The sequence below is a fragment of the Bicyclus anynana genome, chromosome 25 (assembly GCF_947172395.1).
Source record: "Bicyclus anynana chromosome 25, ilBicAnyn1.1, whole genome shotgun sequence".
Taxonomy (NCBI): domain Eukaryota; kingdom Metazoa; phylum Arthropoda; class Insecta; order Lepidoptera; family Nymphalidae; genus Bicyclus; species Bicyclus anynana.
The window spans coordinates 6,859,805-6,871,907 of NC_069107.1; the positions used below are offsets into that span (position 1 = coordinate 6,859,805).

General features: G+C 38.1%; 1 protein-coding gene across 10 annotated transcripts in view; it reads right to left on the reverse strand.

Annotated features, from left to right (window-relative positions):
* LOC112058339 (plasma membrane calcium-transporting ATPase 3) overlaps positions 1-12,103 on the reverse strand; it is a 254,080-nt gene that overhangs the window by 131,212 nt on the left and 110,765 nt on the right. For all 10 annotated transcript variants that reach the window (XM_052889311.1, XM_052889313.1, XM_052889316.1 and 7 more), the window contains one exon: positions 4,205-4,272. The gene's annotated coding sequence lies outside the window, so the exon portion shown is untranslated. The remainder of the gene's footprint in view (positions 1-4,204; positions 4,273-12,103) is intronic.

Sequence of the window (12,103 nt, forward strand, 5' to 3'; positions counted from 1 at the left end):
CTAATTTCTCGCTAGGGGTACAAACGCTATATAGCGTGACGTAACTTCGAATCACCAGAATTTTTGTCCGCCAATTGATGTAGAAAACGCCCGAGGCACAACATGAAGTTCAAAAGTGCCTGTAAAACAAACCTATTCGATTTATAGATAGTGAATAGCATTGGGAGTAGAAAATCTGAAGCGTGCAAGGTGCAACTCGTGCTAGACCAAACTATACGTTGAACGTATAGAATGATCTTGCAAGGCATAATTTCTCGCTAGGGTACAAACATAATGTGGCGTGACGTAAACACTGTAACCCCGAATCACCACAGTTTTTGTCTACCAATTGTCGAAGAGAACCCCCAAGACTCGGCTCGAAAGAACTTGGGAGTTTCGAAAGCGCTTGAAAAATAAGGCTATTTGATTTAATTGAATTGTACTAGAAAAGTGCAACTCGTACTAAAATACACTAAACGTACAACATATAGATGATCTCGCAAGGCTGAATTCTTGCTAGGGTTAAGTAATGTGGCGTGACGTAAACACTGTAACCCCGAATTACCAGAGTTTTTGTTCGCCGATTGTTGTAGAAAACGCCCGAGGCTCAACTCGAAGGCTTTGTTGGGTGGAAAATGGTGAAAAAGAACAAAGAACCATTCTTTTTGAGCAAGTTCTAGGTCGTTTCGTGTCCATTCATTTAGAGTATAAAGTGTTCGTTCATTTTACACGCCTAATACAAAGTCAATTTTCTTTTTATCTGAATTATAAACTAATAGCCGACGCCCTGTGTTTCATCTGCGTAGTTCCCGTTCCCGTGAGAATACGAGGTTAAGAATGGGCCTATGACATTCACAAATAACGTGGTTTTCTAGTGGTATAAGGATTTTCAAAATTGGTTCAGTAGATCTAGAGATTTCCCCTACAATACAACAAATTTTATCTCTTTATAAAATTAGCAGACGCCCTGCGATTTCACCTGCATAGTTCCCGTTCTGATGGGTATACGGGGTTTTTTCCTGCTACAGCTCGTGATACACTTTATGTATACTGTTAGCTGATAATGTAGCTTCCCATGGGTGTAAGAATTTTAAAATAGGCTTGAAAACGTAAGAAACAAACAGGCTCACTTTCAATAGTCAAATATCATCCTAATCCCGCCGACTCGAATTGGAGCAGAGCAGGGTGGTTCTAAGCTTCATATGCCCTCTCCTTAAGGGGAAAGGCCTGGCCCTGTAGTAGGCCGTTAAAATAGGCTGATAATGATAGGTTATTTCATCACCAATGCATCCACAATACAACGTCAAGCATCCCAATGCGGTCACACTCTGCGGATCGAATACGTAATTATTCCTGCCATAGTTCGTGATACTTTATGTATTCATAAAGCGTCCGTATGCCAGCGAGGAAAGGAATAGTTGGGAGAGATATCGACTACCCATTTGTACTCATAGCTTAGTGTGCATAGTATTATACTATGTGTCAAACTTCTAGTCCGCTTTGAAACTTAACTGCGCATTCATCATTATCATCGTTATCAGCCGATGGACGTCCACTGCTGGACATAGGCCTCTTGCATAGACTTCCAAACAAAACCGTCTCGAGCCACTAGCATCCAGCGGCTCCCTGCAACCCGCTTGATGTCTTCGGTCCACCTAGTGGGGGGTCATAGAGGGTAATTTCTGAATAATGTATTGAACCGATTTTGACAATTTACCAATAGAAAGTCAAATTATTTAAGAGTGTCTTATGCTATATTTATAATACGGATATGTATGATACGGATGAGTGGACGCCTTCCATTAAACTGAAAATGTGGGAACGTCAATAATTTAGATGGAATAATACATAATTCAATTCAATCAATAAGTAATAATTATAGTTATCTACTCCTATCTATAGTTAATATTATAAAGCTGAAAAGTTTGTTTGTTTGTTTGCTTGAACGCGCTAATCTCAGGAACTACAGGTCCGATTTGAAAAATTTTATCAGTGTTAGATAGCCCATTTATCGAGGAAGGCTATATATTATTCCCGTATTGCAACAGGAACGGGAACCACGCGGGTGAAACCTCGCGGCGTCAGCTAGTACTTATTGAGAAGATAACATTTCTATACGAATAGTAGGTACGAGTAGTTTCTCATTGAATCATTGTCTAGACAAACAAACATGTACACAGACAAATAATTACAATGCTACGTTTGTTTGATTTCCCCACTTTTATCTTAGACCTTGTTCTAGTGACAGATTGTTTTGTTAGCACTATCGTGAGAAACACTGTATTGTATTCGCCCACTTCCGTAGTAGTCTAGTGTAAGTAAAGATTTTTGTGAAAGCGACAGTAATAAGTATAGGGGTAGTACGGTAGTAGGTACTTTTCCGGACGAGGTATACCACAAAAATGTCTAGTGTTACTAGAGATACTTACGGCGACGGCGTCTACGCTGCCTAACAAACAACTGAGCTCAAGTCACCTTATTTATACAAACACTGATACCTCCCCTCTATAATAATCTAAATAATTAATGTTAATATCACCCGTAATCGTGGAACTTTTAACATAATACTCGTACATGGTGTTTCAAAATCAAATCAAGTTTGCGTAACTCAAAAAAAGCTCTGCTACTACAAGAAATATTAATATAAATTTTCCTACATACATACATGGTGTTTCAAAATCAAATCAAGTTTGCGTAACTCAAAAAAAAGCTTTGCTACTACAAGAAATGTTAATATCAATTTTCTTACATACATACATACATGGTGTTTCAAAATCAAATCAAGTTTGCGTAACTCAAAAAAAGCTCTGCTACTACAAGAAATGTTAATATAAATTTTCCTACATACATACATGGTGTTTCAAAATCAAATCAAGTTTGAGTAACTCAAAAAAAGCTCTACTACTACTTACTAGAAATATTTACATCAATTTTCTTACGTATACATTATACATACATGGTGTTTCAAAATCAAATCAAGTTTGCGTAACTCAAAAAAAGCTCTGCTACTACAAGAAATGTTAATATAAATTTTCCTACATACATACATGGTGTTTCAAAATCAAATCAAGTTTACGTAACTCAAAAAAAGCTCTGCTACTACAAGAAATGTTAATATACATTTTCCTACATACATACATGGTGTTTCAAAATCAAATCAAGTTTGCGTAACTCAAAACGGTTACTCAACGCGGGTCACCTCTGTTACTGAATTCGATTTGCGTCCACCGCGTCCGGTTACTCGGACGTGACGTGCATAATCCCTGAGCCATATCTAGATTGGTTTGAAGCTACTCTGTTACTGGATATGAGGCTGACGTATTATTTAAGTAACGGGAAATGTGCTCTATTTGGTATGGTATAATAGACCTATGGGTAAATCAATTAACTCCGATTTAATTAAGACACCTATGTAGGTAACCGAAAAGGTAACTTGGGACTTTTGAAGAAAACTCGTTAAGTTAGCTATTTAGTGTGCCTTTTCGGCTGCTCAATAATAACTGATGAAGATGGTGGTAACAAAAAAAAAATACCTGGCAGAGTTTTCTATGTGCTTCAGCTCACTAGAAATGCAAGCTTGGACTACATATTATTATGTTATTAAGTCTGTATCAATAAACTTAATTTTAGAACCAAGTCGACACTAACTTAGATTAGGTATATAGATCGAAGTATTTACTATTTATTAAGTAATATGGTTAGACAGAAAAAAAAATGAACCTTAGGGCTGTAACAATTGTAATACGTCTATAAGATTCTAATGTATTCACAGTATGAAATAAATAGTATTTTTTTATTTTTATTTACTACTAATTTTAGTTCTTAAATATATGATATTTATCTCGTATACGAACACGAGAAGACCTAAAAATTTATAAATGTTTGACGCCACGCGGTTTCCCGTTCCCGTAGGAATGCGGGGATAGAAAATAGCACCGGGGTATTATCTAGCTTCTCATCAGTGACAGAATTTTTCAAATCTGATCAGTAGGCCCTTTTCGAGGCCTATTAAATGCAAACAAACAAATCAAATCCTCAAATCCCACCTCAAAAACAACACCCTGTAATACGCAAAAGATGTAAGGGTTCATTCACACGAGCTGTAACTCTACCGACGACCGCAGTCGACTGCAATTAGCGACGTCTCGGCGGCAGGCGACGGCGTCGCCGACTGCAGTCGACTCTCGGCGGCGGTCAACACTAAGTAATACAAAATGGTACATACCACGAGTGCGTGTCGCACCCGTCTTTCCGCCTCGGCGTATGGCTCCCTATTATGCTGCAGGGGGCGACCTGAAACAAACCAACAACTCCTTAGGAATCACATTGTTATAAAGGTCAATTACAGATAATAAATGTCAGTTAACACCAGCATTATTTGGCCTTGTTTTGTTGGTTAGTAACTTAGAAAGTTTTTCAGAATACTATGAACTCATAGGTTCCCCGTTTTTTTTTTGAGTCGAGTTAGAACAGTAATTTAGACTTTGCGACTAAATTTTAAGTAAGTTCCACAATGCCTAGTTAAGTCGTAATTTTTAGGGTGATTCTCCTAAGTATGGTTAATAATTATTATCTATAAACCCAAGGAAAGATGCTCAGTAAACTAAGCAAAATCGTACATGGGGTGATTCGGACACTCCTCGTTACTAGGCATTCAAATTTTACTCCCCGGCCACAATGTATAGACCGACATCATGGCCGTTAGCGATTACGCTTGTATTGTCAAAAAAATCTTTAAAAAATGAAAATTTTATGTAAGGAAGTATTAATATCTCGAAAAAATATTATGATGATTTTTTCAATCCAGAAATTGAAATCCCGGTAGAAACCGACAGATGTAGGGTAGGATAAGCTTGTATCTTTCAAAATCAAAATCAATCAAAAATCATTTATTTCAAGTAGGCTCAGTTAACAAACACTTTTGACACGTCAGTTGACTATTTGTCAGGTGATTCTACCACCGGTTCGGAAGACAGGTTCTGCTGAGTTCTGCAAGAAACTCAACAGTTGACAAGTAAGACTTTTCCATGTAAGCCCGCTCCCATTACCGTTATTAATGATTCTGAGTAAAACAGATAGTACAGTAAGTATCATAATTCACAACGTAAATAGAATATCAAGATTTATCTCAAGTTTCAACAGAACGCATTAGGGTACCAAAGCTAACGGACGTTGGTCAAATTTCAATGGAAATCGAACAGCCACGTTGTTCTATGTATTAGTGTTTAAATGGAACCGGCAGCCAATACGGCATTACACTTTAATGGGTTAGGCAGAGAGAGATACTTCGGGCCACTGCTCAAAAAGCTCAAAACACAAGCGTTAACGCTATAACCAATGATGAATGAAATGATGATGAAAATTAACAAGTCAAAAATACTTTAATAACAATATAAATCGTCGTCATCAACCCATATTCGGCTCACTGCTGAGCTCGAGTCTCCTCTCAGAATGAGAGGGGTTAGGCCAATAGTCCACCACGCTGGCCCAATGCGGAATGGCAGACTTCACACACGCAGAGAATTAAGATAATTTTCTGGTATGCAGGTTTCCTCACGATGTTTTCCTTCACCGATTGAGACACGTGATATTTAATTTCTTAAAATGCACACAACTGAAAAGTTGGAGGTGCATGCCCCGGACCGGATTCAAACCCACACCCTCCGGAATCGGAGGCAGAGGTCATATCCACTGGGCTATCACAGCTCTTAACAACAATTAACAATATAAATAATTTAGGTAAAATCATCAGTCGGTTTTTAAGTCAGACATTTTCCATTTATCAAAACCAGAAATATTATCTATTGAAACTGTTAGTTTACAGTTGAATATTGTATAAGACTAAGTTCACTAAAAAGTTGAATGCATTAAAAAAACTGCTGTCGTTTATGTCTCACTTTGGTTGACATATACATAACGAAATAATCTATACTTAATTTTATAAATTAACAAATAAATGAACACATAATAAACTACCATAACCAAACAGATAAGTTCAATAGAGCCATCTTTAGCCAAAAGCGTCGCTGCAATGCCGTGGCCCAACTGTAAGCTGAACAGCTGTTGATTGAAAGGAGGATCATGGCACGAAATATATTACACGTAGCATCGTATATTCACTCACGTCAATTTCAGTTCAGATTAATAGTGGAATTATGTCATGTAATTGCATTACTGAGACAATGTTTTCATACAAAATATTGATAACTCATCAACTGAGTTGTCGGGCAACATCATTTCCCCATATCTGTCTTTATATATGTACTCGTATCTATTTATTTACGCTTCATTTTTCTTTCTTCTTCTTTTATTCCAGGCAACCATGCACATACATTCAGTGTAATGTGCAAACCTTTATAGTGTCCATCATTATGAACCCCTATTCGAGGAGACTCGATCTCCTCTCAAACGCGGATTGGCAGACTTCGTAGAATGCGAATTGGCAGACTTCACCTTATCAGCAGATAGACGTCCACTGCTGGACATAGGCCTCTTGCATGGACCACCAAGCACAACGATCTCGAGCCGGCAGCATCCAGCGGCTCCCTGCAACCCGCTTGATAAACTTCACACAAGCATAGAATTGAAATTCTCAGGTATGCAGGTTTCCTCACGATGTTTTTCCTTCACCGTTTGTGACACGTGATCTTTAATTTCTTAAAATGCACACAACTGAAAAGTTGGAGGTGCATGCCCCGGACCGGATTCGCACCCACACCCTCCGGAATCGGAGGCAGAGATCTATCACGGCTTTTCTTTGGTGTTTCCGGCAAATCTGCCGGTCCAGCATAGTAGGAACCCAGCCATTAGCAGTAGAAATAGGAAGGCGTTAGCAGGTAGGGGGAGGTTATAGCACTTCACTATAAACGTTTCGCAACACTATAAGCCGCGGCGCCCGCGCGTCGCGCATACGGCATAGGCATTAGGCAGTCGACCACCACGTTGAATAGCGATCGGACGCACTCGTGTCGAGTGCGCTAATTACGTAATATTAGTAACAACCCCAATTCTTTATTCGTAAAACCATAAGTTCTTTAATAAAGTGTATAAATATACTAAGTATTTGAAATATTAGTTTCTATAAATTTTAATAAATAAATAGACTACCTGTTTGAAATAGTAGTTCCTATAAATTACACCAAACGCATTTTGTAACAAACAGCAACAACGAAATGTTTTATTAATCTTCCACCCCCATATAAAATTAACGCACATAATTTTCTCGCTCGGCTCTCTTTATCGCCAGTAAAATAATACGAGCGACGAATGTACCGGCATCAAGTCTATAAATATGGAATGTCACCGTATTCGTTTTATTATTTAAATAATAAAAATTTTGCGTTATGAATACTAAACTCTGCAATAAGTAGTACAGAATTGTTGAATTATTAACACTATTTGATGCTGCCATCGATATAAATCGTTAGGTGGGCCCCTACATATTAAAGAACGCCCAATGTTATGTCATTTCTCAAAGACGTGCATGCACATCTTATTTTAGTCTGCAACGAGCGCATGCTATGAGTGGACGTGGACTTAAAAAAATATTTTGCTGTCTTTTCTTGTTTAATCCCTTAATTATGCCTTCATGTTCATTTTGGAAATGTAAAAACACAAGCCGCAACACGAATAAAGTGGAAAGGTGCTACTTTCTATGGGTAAGTATTTGCGAAACAAATGACAATTCCGCGACGCTTCGGGGCCCATCCAACGATCTACGATCGACGGATGCTGCATGCCTTTCTGACTAGCTAATTTTATTATTTAACTATAGCTTGGCAAATTCCTTCGTAACACTCTCGTTGATCCGCGGGGGTCAAGAGAGGGGTAGTGATGCCTCGCGCGCACGATTTCATACCTGCGCAGTTCTTCCCTATGCCCCGCACGCACGACTTCATACCCGCGCAGTCCTTTTCCTCTCGTCGCCCGCATATCATGGAAGTGTCATCAATGAATTTGCCAAGCTATAGCAGACGAAGCTTCATTTTATTCATCTCTGCTTTCTATTAAAAAAAACCACATTAAAATCGGTCCATTTGTAAGTTAGTATGCCACAGACAAACACACGTACCTACACACTGTAAATATATAACGCACCTTTTATAAGTCGAAAGATAAAAATTATCTATTCACTACACAATTAATCACTACGAAATATTAATTAATTAATTTAATTATTTATCTAGCACACTACTGTACCGCACTAAAACTTTAATTAAAATGATTTTAACAGACTTAATTTTATCGGATATTATTTACAAATTATCTAGATACAACATTTCAGAGATACCGTGACACGGGCATACATGCGACAGTATGTTATGACACATGAGCAAATACAAGTTATTTTATATAATCTATGCGGAGGTACTAAAAATTTACTGACACTGGCATTAAGTAAAAATCTCTAAAGCTGTAAGCAGATTACCGCAAGATACGCTGCAGTAACAGTGCTTAACGCATTTATCGTTACAAATAATAAAAATGGGATTTATGTATAAAAATATATAGACTTCAATAACTAAATTCAAAAACATTATTACCAAAAAGTAAAATTATACAAAGTAATATACATATTCAAAAATTGTGTAAGCGTTTTGTTGCAAGGTCATTATTTGTATAATGTATGTCTTTAAAGCTAATAAGTATTTAAACTTATGCTAAATGAAAATTTCAATTCATACAATGATTAAAATTCCTGAGTATGTATGTAATAAATTTAAATCAGGCTTAAATTAATTATTATTATGAGTATACTTTCACTTCGAAAAGCAGATTCTACGTATTACATACGTTTAGATAGATGGATATACTTTATTTGCACACCACAAAGACAAATGCATGTGAAATAAAAACATATTAAGAAGAGATCAGCATACAAAAGGCGGCCTTATCGCAAGTAGCAATCCAGACAACCTACGTTTGGTTTTCGTGCGGGTGCGGTTCTTGTTGTAATATGCGAACATCTTATTAATGATGATAACATTTTAAGTATTATGATTATTACTCCAGTGTACAAGAACGTTAAGCTTTAACTAAATATACGTGTCGCGACGAATGGTAAGGAAGTCACTAATTATTAAGACAAGCTTGTCAAGCTAAGTAAACTATAGCTTGACAAGTTTGTTGATAACACTACCATGATATGCGGGCGACGGGGGGAAAGGCCTGCGCAGGTGTGAGGACGTGCGCGCGGGGCAGAGGGAAGGACTGCGCGGATATGAAGTCGTGCGCGCGGGGGATAGCTACGTCCGCCCGGCCCGCGCGGACCATCGGGCGAGTTATGAACGAATTTGCCAAGCTATAATATTTTCATACCAACGATAGACTATAGTCCCATAATACAATTATTAATACACGAGTAGGTATTATTAACAGTGAAATTATCAGCCCGGTGTTGGAAAGTTGGTGGCGTAACAACTCCGTGACGCAGTGGTTAGCGCGGTGGATTTACAAGACGGAGGTCCTGGGTTCGATCCCCGGCTGGGCCGATTGAGGTTTTCTTAATTGGTCCAGGTCTGGCTGGTGGGAGGCCGTGGCTAGTTACCACCCTACCGACAAAGACGCACCGCCAAGCGATTTAGCGTTCCGGTACGATGTCGTGTAGAAACCGAAAGGTGTGTGGATTTTCATCCTCCTCTTAACAAGTTAGCCCGCTTCCAACTTAGATTGCATCGTCACTTACCATCAGGTGAGATTGCAGTCAAGGGCTAACTTGTAAAGAATTAAAAAAAAAAGTGCCTCGAAGAGCACGTTAGGTCCCAGTCATTATCTTCACATAATGATCTTACTCGTACTCTGAGAAGAGTTCAATCCGCATTTTAGCGTGGTAAGCATAAGCTCTATCCTCTCCTAAGCGGAGAGAGGTCTAGGCTTATAATAGGCCGTCAAAATAGGCTGATAGTCGTGACTTGTATTGCACGTTTTCACACTAAAAGGCAACGTAGCCCGCTCCAAAGTATCAACGAACTGAAGCCATAGAGTAACTCAAACCCACACAACTGGCTAACAGGTTTCTAGGAAAGAATACATTCGATTTGTTGTTGAACTTTTTATCTAGCTCAGGAATGTCTATTCCACAGGTCAATACTAAACAATGCGTTGCGTTCAATCAAAAGAAACATTTCGAGATTTCGTGTAAATATCAACAATTGTGGATGTTTTATCTTTGAAACATTTTACATTCCTGTCTAACAGCCAGTTTCTCCATGTAAAGCTAAAGTAACAATAAAAGTAGTAAGTAGTAAAAAAGACCTTACTTTTCAGTGAATAAGACCATCACTTTTGATTTATGACGTTACTTTGACTGTTAACCAATAGGTTTGCACAAAATCTTCGCTCCTCTTAAGTGGACAGGGACTTGCGAGCTAGTTTAATAATTCATATAGGTACCTAATCGTGAAACCGGTAAGCGGAGCGGGGTGAAATAAATTAAATTTAACATATTTACATTACATAACATATTTTATTTATTGAACTCCGCTCCGCAATCATTTTTTTCTAAAAAAGAATAAAAAATAAATGAATGAATAAATAAAAAATGAACTGGAATCGAACAGTTTAAAATCGGTTTAATAAGTTTTGCTTCTTAGTTTCACATCACTTGTACAGTTGAGTCGATATGACAACGTCGATATGTCTTAACTTGATGCACGGCTTGGGTGTTAGGTTTATTTTCGTTACGGAATTTCTTGATTCGGTCGTCACGCTAAAAAGCCCGCGATAAAATCTATGCAATAGCTTAAAAATCGATATATTGTTACTGCTCTAACAGGTACGTACGGAGTGTCGTAAAAATATTTTTTGCATTGGTTGTAGGATACGTAATACGTAACCGGACGAGGTCTAGTCATTGTCTCCTCTTGGGCGTGTTACTCGACACATTTATGACTATGTAACCACAAACGCTGGCGCTTGTGTGATTCAGTCCCAAGCGATGATGTCACTGTAATGTCATGTCCATGTTCCCGCCGTTCACTGTTCACGTGAACTATTTAGATTAAAGTGGCGAGTAGTGGTAGGCGTCCACATACTCAGCATCGTAAGTATCGGACGCAATAAACGGATCGTAGTATTCTTTGTATAGAAAGCCATACAAGTGCGTCCGCTGCTCGGTATTGTACCTACGGATCGCACAAATCTACCGTAAAGTAAAAATTCCGTTCGTGCGTCCAATACTAATGATGCGGATATGTGGACGCCTATCTTAATGGTGAAATGTGTGTATTTTACCTCTATGAATAGAAAAGGCATCATTATCGGTCTATTTAGCATAGTGAAGGGCCAGGCCTGCGTTATACGTGTGGTAAAATTTCGTTTGTGCGTCCGATACTTACGATGCGGATATGTTGACGCCTATCTTAATAGCGAAATGTGTGTATAGAAAAGGCATCATTATCACCCTATTTTAACGGCCTAGGGCAGGGCCAGACCTACGTTATAGAAGTGAGGAGCTTATACCCACGAAGCTACTCCAATGCGGATTGGCGGACTTAGGGTAATAATGTTTAATTTTTTTGTAACGATTACTATCACAACACAAAACGTGCGTGCTTTCCGAGACACGTTCTGTAACACTACCAAATTCCCAACAATTTTTTAACCCCAAGGACTCAAACGCCGGACATCAGAAGTTACCGAGACCAGCCATTAGACCAACATGGCAGTTCAACCATGTTGAAGAAGATGTGTATTTTAATCGGGCAAAGAATCAGAAGTATAACTCGTGTGCAATAACTTGACGCCATGGCTACCAAACTCAACCAAATAAACACAGTACAAACATCATTCGAGCCTGGTGTCAAGTTACTCCGCAAGGGCTTTACCGATAGGTAAAAAGTTAAATTAATATTAAGCAAATTTATTTTACTTAATTATGTTTGACCTTTCGAAACGAATTAATTAATTTGTTAAACTCTACACCTATATTCACATAATTTAACAGGAAATTATAACTCCGAATTATTATTTTATGAAATTTCAGCTTATTTCTGGATAAAATTTGCGAAAGGTTCACAATATTTCACGGAAATTTGAAACCTTAGTAAGTAAAATAATAATCGGCAGATGCTTTACAGAGAATATATTATATTGAAAATTTTGGGTTATAAACATAAAAGTAAGA